Source organism: Nuphar pumila, chromosome 3 (assembly GCF_984573655.1).
Source record: "Nuphar pumila chromosome 3, dmNupPumi1.hap1.1, whole genome shotgun sequence".
Taxonomy (NCBI): domain Eukaryota; kingdom Viridiplantae; phylum Streptophyta; class Magnoliopsida; order Nymphaeales; family Nymphaeaceae; genus Nuphar; species Nuphar pumila.
The window spans coordinates 12274937-12283390 of record NC_143251.1 but is presented as its reverse complement, the minus strand read 5'-3'; positions in this window follow the sequence as shown (position 1 = coordinate 12283390).

Sequence of the window (8454 nt, the reverse complement as noted above, 5' to 3'; positions counted from 1 at the left end):
CATAGTTGGTGTCCTGCACCAATTTTCATTTTGTCAATCACCAATCTATTTCACCATTCTACGCCTTTAGCATGGTTTGGTTATGGTCTTCTTCAAGATATCCTAATCAAACTGTGAGCTAAGCTTCATGGCATAATGCAGTTCCAAAGATATGAAAGAAGCAAACCTATAGTTAGGAAGGATTTAATTGCAGTTATTCTTCACTTTGCCTGCTGATTGTTAATGTTCTTAGCCAGATGGATTGCCGGTTGAACTAGACAATTGGCAATCAGGTGCATGTTCAGAATCACAGCATTTGTGTAACTTATCAAGTTGCCTGTTAATTGTTGGGTAATATTAATTTCCCAATTGTATAGCTTCCACTTTTTCTTTTCTGTTTTTTGAGGGCTGGGAGATACCACCATTTTGGTTCGGACATCCTGTTATTGGTTGAGAGGTGCCACATTCACCATGACCCTATTTGGGTGTCTGAAGTGTAAAATTCCTGCATTATTCTCCTTGCCCACTGAGAATAGTTTTCTGTTGGATTCAGCCTTGCCGCAAGGGACGTGCACTCTAGTGTTCCACCCTGCCATGTTGATTCCTCCTTACTTGATGTAAATACCTCTTAGGACCCCTGCGAGTGCTCTATAAATGGCCTTTGGCCTAAGATCCTCCGTTAACCAAGAAAAGTAACGGGTCCCTCCCCCCTCTCTCTCTCTCTTGCTCTCCCCTCCCCCTTTGTAATTGCCAACTTATGAATGGAAGTTGCTTTCGTTGCCTATGCTGCTATCTCTCTCTCTCTCTCTCTCTTTGCTGCCCTCTTTGAGATTGTGTATGCTCGGATGTGATTAGACACCCTTGTGAGGGGTGTTTGCGTGCTTTCTGAACTAGGAAGGCTGACCTGGTTGGGTTGCCAGGTGCCGCACGTGGCTTCCAAAATAAGCCCGTGACAACTGGTACCAGAGCCTAGTTGAGAATTTGGGAAGTAGAAAGGAGGGGTACTTGTTGAAACCCTCGTGACGTTCAAGAATGGATACTGAGTTTGGTGAACTCGTCGGAAAAGTTCACAAAGCGAAAAAGGCAGACAAGGAAAAATCTGTTGTAGAGTCGACAGAGATGTCTCGCCTTGAAGAAACGGTTGGTCCTCTAGATAAAAGAGTGACCAAGATGGAGAAAAAGATGACAGATTTGACAAGTGATGTTCGTGGTTGCTCAGCTGCGCTAGAAGGTGCACATGAAGATTTTGAAAAGTTGAATAAGGATGTGAGGGCTGAGGCCGAAGAGCTGAGAGCCACAGTCCAGGAACTATCTGATCGGTTGGTGGCTCAGGAAACTGACATGCGGGAACTTCGGGAACGATATGGAGTCTTAGAAAGACTATTGGGAAATGGAATTGGTGGTGTGGCCAATGCCGGGAATCGCGGGGGTAATGCAGTGGTGGTTCATCATGAACGACCGAAATTGAAACCGGTGGAACCGGCAAAATTAAAAGGTGAAAGGGATGCCAGAATCGTGGAGAACTGGCTATGGGACGTAGAACAATTCTTCGATCAAGCAGAGATTGACATCGATGCTGATCGAATACGCACGACAACCAGGTACTTGATTGAGAACGCCGTTGTATGGTGGAGGACGCAATATCGTGGCATGGAACGTGGAAGGGTCCCTATTGAATCATGGGATGACTTTAAAAGGGAACTCAGGGGGTATTTCCTTCCACATAACGCTAAGGATCTTGCTCGTGACAAATTGATGGCCTTAAGGCATACATGAAGTATTTCGGAATATGTAGCGGCATTCTCCACAATGATGCTTGACATAGAAGATATGTCAGAAATGGATCGCATGTATTGCTTCAAAAAGGGCCTACAGTTCTGGGCTCAACAGGAATTAACTCGTATGAGACCGACAGACTTGATAAGTGCAATGACTATAGCGGAACAGATAGTTGAGAACCCAAATCGCGGGGCCGCTCAGGGACGGCCAAATCAAGGCAATGTTGCCGGAGGTCAAGCCAGGAACCAGTATCGACCTCCCCCTAGAGATCAGAGAAATCAGCAACAAGCACGTCAAGAGGGGATTCTAGGGAACAGGCCGATTCACCCAAATCTTCGGTGTTGGTATTGCAGCAGAAATCACTTTGCTCGAAATTGCCCTAATCAAAATGCGGGGAATGCAAGAAGAAGGGCGGCTAATGCCATTGAGATGGAGGAAGCCCCGGTAGAGGAAGACGTCAGGATGGGGGCGGTACAAAGGGTGAATGCGCTAGGAGAATCTTCTTCTGCAGCCCCCACGGTTAAGAAGGAACTAATGTACCTAGCGATGTCCATCAACGGAAGAGCTACGAAGGCAATGGTCGATACGGGGGCTACTCACAATTTCATGGCCGAAGATGAGGCCCGAAGGTTGGGCCTACGATGGGAACAAAAAGTTAGTCGCATAAAGGCTGTGAACTCTGCAGCACAACCTATTCTGGGAGTCTCTCGAAATGTGACAGTTGGGGCTGGTCAGTGGGTTGGCAGAACAGACTTCTCTATTGTTCCGTTGGATGACTTCAAAGTCATTTTGGGGATGGAATTTTTACGAGCAAGCAAGGTTGTGCCTATGCCTCACTTGGATGTTGTCAGCTTTATGAGTGAAGAATCACCATGTATGATTCCTGCCTCGACGTTGGGGGCACCAAATGTTCGTTTGGTTTCCGCCCTGCAAATTAAGAAGGGCCTCCAACGAGGTGATCAAACATTTCTAGTGACAATGAGAGAGGAAACCAGTGAGAAACTTCCTACGGAAGTGCCACCACCTATAGCCGCAATATTGGAAGAATTTCAAGAAGTAATGCCCGAGGAGTTGCCGAGACAGTTGCCACCGCGAAGAGAAGTAGATCATCAGATTGAGTTGGTGCCAGGTGCACGACCCCCTGCCATGGTGCCTTACAGAATGGCCCCACCCGAGCTGGTTGAACTCAGAAGACAGTTAGACGAAATGTTGGCTGCCGGAATCATTCGCCCTTCAAAAGCCCCTTTTGGAGCCCCTGTCTTATTCCAGACCAAGCATGATGGGTCCAAAAGGCTCTGTGTGGACTATCGGGCACTGAACAAACTGACTGTCAAGAACAAATATCCCCTGCCACTGATCGCTGATTTGTTTGACCAATTAGGGGAAGCCCGGGTGTTCTCGAAATTGGATCTGCGTTCAGGGTATTGGCAAGTCAGAATTGCCGAAGGAGACGAAGCCAAAACCACTTGTGTGACGAGGTATGGTGCTTTCGAGTTTTTGGTGATGCCGTTTGGCTTGACGAATGCTCCTGCAACGTTCTCTACACTGATGAATCATATATTCTATCCTCACTTGGATCGTTTTGTGGTTGTATACCTCGATGACATTGTGGTGTATAGCCAGGATATGGAAGAACACATGCGACACCTGCGCATAGTGTTCAAGATTTTAAAAGACAATGAGTTATGTGTAAAAAGGAAAAAGTGTATGTTCGGCCAGGATGAGATAAGTTTCTTGGGCCAAGTGATCGGGAAAGGCTGCTTAAGGATGGATAGCCAGAAGATAAGAGCTATTCAGGATTGGGGAAGTCCAACCAAGGTTCCGAAGCTTCGATCCTTCTTAGGTCTGGCAAACTACTATCGGCGCTTTATCGAAGGATATTCAGCTATCGCGGCGCCGCTAACTGAATTATTGAAGAAAGACAAAAAGTGGGAGTGGACAGAAGAGTGTCAGCAAGCCTTCGAAGGTCTAAAAGACGTCATGGCCAAGAAACCAGTGTTGCAATTACCGGACCAAGGAAAACCATTCGAAGTCTATACAGATGCGTCGGATTTTGCAATTGGAGGTGTACTAATGCAAAATGGTCACCCAATAGCTTTCGAGAGTCGAAAGTTGAACAGTGCTGAGCAGCGATATACAGTGCATGAACGGGAAATGACCGCCGTAGTCCATTGCTTACGTGCCTGGAGGCACTACTTATTGGGGTCGACATTCATTACCTACACCGACAATGTAGCCACGAGCTACTTCCAAACTCAGAAAAAGCTTAGTCCAAAACAAGCTCGGTGGCAGGAGTTTCTAGCAGAATTTGACATGGTTTTAGATTATAAACCTGAAAGGACTAATGTAGTGGCGGATGCCTTGAGTAAGAAGGCTGGACTGGCGGCCTTGTTGGAAGATGCTAGTAGAAGTACTGGACCTCGAAGTGACCTCCTTGATAGAATTCGGGAGGGCTTACGGAAGGATCCCATGGCGCGACAACTGCTTTCTCTGGTGAAAGAGGGGAAAACCAGACGATTTTGGGAACAAGATAGATTGCTGATGACAGTTGGGGGTCGAGTTTATGTTCCCCGGTGGGGGGCACTGCGACGAGAAATATTGAAGGAGTGCCATGACTCCCTATGGGCTGGTCACCCAGGCCAAGAGAGAACCTTTGCCTTGATAGAGCGAGTTTACTACTGGCCGCAGATGCGCGATGACATAGATGGGTACGTGCGTACCTGCTTGGTCTGTCAGCAGGACAAGGCCATGAATCAGAAGACAGCAGGATTGTTGGAGCCACTACCTGTGCCGAGTCGACCTTGGGAAAGTATCTCGATGGATTTTATTGTCAGCTTACCAACAGTTGAGGGATGCAGTATCATCTTTGTCGTGGTTGATAGATTTTCAAAATATGCAACATTCGTGCCAGGCCCAAATCATTGTTCGGCAGAGGACACGGCTCAACTCTTTGTGAAGCACGTTGTGAAGTATTGGGGAATTCCAGAGAGCATTATTAGTGATCGAGATGCTCGGTTCACAGGTAAGTTTTGGAGAGAAGTCTTTCGGTTGTTGGGATCCGAATTGCACTTCTCTACCAGTTTTCATCCCCAAACTGATGGCCAGACCGAACGCATTAACGGGATGTTGGAGGACTACTTGAGACACTTTGTGAACGCTAATCAGAAGAATTGGAAGGATCTACTCGATATAGCTCAGTTCTGCTATAATCTTTAAAAGAGTGAATCATCAGGGCATAGTCCCTTCGAGATTGTGATAGGACAGCAGCCTCAGACACCGCACTCCTTAGCTGCTCGAGGTCGAGGAAAGGCGCTCTTTGCATATAATTTTGTTAAGAACTGGCATGATCAGACAGAACTAGCAAAGGCATTCCTACACAAAGCAGCTAAGCGAATGAAGAAGTGGGCAGATCAGGGACGACGGGCCGTTGAATTCCAAGTTGGGGAGAAAGTGTTGGTCAAATTATACCCTGAGAGGACAACTATATTTCGGGGGCACCATCGGGGACTCATTCGAAAGTATGATGGACCCTTCCCCATCGTCCAGAGAATCGGCAAACTAGCTTATAGACTAGACCTCCCTCCCAGCTTTCAGGTACATCCTGTCTTTCATGTATGCAATCTGAAGCCATTCCACGAAGATGAAGAAGATCTGAGTCGCAGTCTGCCTCAACGAGCTCCTATTCCTCAACGAGCCCCCTCTACAACAGTGCCAGTCTCACGAGAAGTTGATTTTATCATTGATCATGTCCATAACTATCTTGGAGAAGTGAAGAAGTATCTAGTGAAATGGAAAGGTCTACCAGTGAGTGATGCCAGTTGGGAGACTCCACGAAATATTCGTCAGTTTCAGCAAGCAATCGAAGACTATCAGAAAAAAGATGGCGCCGAGGACGGCGCCAGTTTGGGTGGGGGAGTGTGTTCCACCCTGCCATGTTGATTCCTCCTTACTTGATGTAAATACCTCTTAGGACCCCTGCGAGTGCTCTATAAATGGCCTTTGGCCTAAGATCCCCCGTTAACCAAGAAAAGTAACGGGTCCTTCCCCCCTCTCTCTCTCTCTTGCTCTCCCCTCCCCCTTTGTAATTGCCAACTTATGAATGGAAGTTGCTTTCGTTGCCTATGTTGCTCTCTCTCTCTCTCTCTCTCTCTCTCTCTCTCTCTCTCTCTCTTTGCTGCCCTCTTTGAGATTGTGTATGCTCGGATGTGATTAGACACCCTTGTGAGGGGTGTTTGCGTGCTTTCTGAACTAGGAAGGCTGACCTGGTTGGGTTGCCAGGTTTCGCACGTGGCTTCCAAAATAAGCCCGTGACACTAGGAATCCTTCAATTGAATGTCTTAAGCTGACCCACCTAACCATGTGTGTAGATCCCTTGTGGGCACTTGCGCTCAATAATCTAAGATCTGGGTGTGTGTGCGTGCGCCTGTAATTTTGCACCTTCCCTGTGACTGTCACGGGCTAACTTTCCAAGGCCAAATTTTTCGCATTTCAAGCCAAGGAAGCCTCGTGCGGCACTAGGCCTCACGGCCTAGTCAGCCTCACAGCACGTGTTTCCCACACGTAACTTCTTACCCAGCGGAACGTCAACTTGACAAACTCTTCTTTTCAAGAAATCCTTCCGAACATGGTCCATCTTCCGTCTGATCGCCACTTACGTGCATAGCCGTCCCATACCGGCTAGCACCTTCAACCACCAAGCCAAACGTGCCTTACCACTCCCACAAGCAAGCGCACGTTGACAAGGGCTGAAACGTGCCTTCGCAGCACTACCGACTTAACCAACATCCAACACGGGTCATGGGGAGCATAACACATCCCAAAGCCTTTACCGATGTATGTCATGCCTCCAACCATCATTGCAAGCCACCTTTCCTCAAGCCCAACCATCCGAGCCAACAACGCACGGAAGCCTTAGCCTCGCGTGCCATGGAGCAGATAGCAGCCCCATGGGCACGCCCCCAGCATAACCTCACCATAGAAGAGACAAGATCTTTCGACCCCCAGTCCGCAGACCAGTTGATGATTATCTGCCATAGCGAACAGCACCACCCAAACTCGTTCGCCGGCGTTGTGCACTCTCTTGCACAACCCCATGCCACTTGGCATGGTTGGGACCGCATCGCCGCACCAAGGGCCGCCTGCCTACGCACCCAAGGTCTTTGCCTACGCCCCATGGGGGATTTGAACTACACACAGACACCCCCATGAACTCTCAGTGCTGCCTGTGCGATATAGGGGGTGCCTATGCCAAACTGCTGCAATATGTGTCAAACAGCTCAAACAGGAGGTCCCCTATATAGGTGTTTTAGGAGCCCGGCCCCTGCCAGCAAGAGGAACCCGAATAACACTTGGGGAACCATAAATTTCTCAACTTCGGAATTCTTCAAATCCGCCTTCACCCACGTGTTCCCCATAGTCCATTTACACGGTGAATCTTCGATCTTGACCCCAAACAACTTCAAATGCTCATTGGATTATCGCCTCAAAGATTGTGCACGCAACTGTGCCCACACTGTGCACATTGCTGCACATGCCAAGCTCCGACCATGCTCACTGCAACTACATGCCCACTGCATGCTGTGCTTCGCACGCCAAATGCACCACGCACAACAATGGTCTGTGCAACACACGACACCACTGTTATGCATGTGCACCAAACTCTGCACACATGGGCAAGGCCTGTTTGTCACGGGGTTGGCCCGACTGCCTCATGCACGCCGCAACCAACCAATCCATCACTCTTGGGGCACTTCCACCGCACTTCACACACATCCATGCATCTGTTGCCGCATCTGCACTGCACCACACCAGGCACATGCCACACTCCTTGCACAGCCCTGTGCCCCACTCCAGCACACGACACCATCTGTGGCATGCACGTGCCTCTTATGAATGTGCACTGCACCTTGCCAGTGCACATGTCACACACTCCTTCCACTGTCTAGTGCCAAGCTCAGGCACATGACGCAATCAGTGACATGCACACACCTTTTTCAGCACCTGCGTTGCACCAACCCGTGCACACGCCACACCCCTTTGCACAGCCCAATGCCAAGCTCAGGCACACGGCACTATCAGTGGCATGCACACGTCTCTTCAACCCCATGCACCGCACCAAGTCCCATACCTATGGCACGTTGCAAGGCTCTCCGAGATTTTGGGTGCAACAGTGACAATAGTTTAGTTTAGTAATTAGGTAGAGGTACGGGAAGAAAAACACCTATATCTTCCTTCAACAAAGATCTGAGCGCTTCCCATAAGCATCTGCTTCTTATTTTAGCCCCAATAGGGGTTGGCCTAGCTAGTGGTTTGGGTAGTCAAGGTTCGATTCTCATGGGTGCCGCTCCTCTGCGCAAGCTAACGCTTAACATATATAGTCCTGGGGGCAGGGGTTCTAGCCTCAGAATTTTACGTTGCCGGCACGAAGCGCAACCAGTCTTCATGCTTGGTGTGATTTCTTCGGGTTATAAATCCAAAAAAAATCTGCTGCTTATTTTTATTTGTCTGTCCCATTTATATTTTCCAACTCTCAAGTGACTTCTCCTAATTGGCCACGTTCAAATCGTTTAAACGAGAAGATAAGTATTTGTTGTATCTAGAAGATGATTAGCTTACGTACAAAGTAAAACATGATCCCAAACCATGGAGTTCCAACTTTGAAGTTTGCAATAACCACCAATGCACATTTCTTAATGT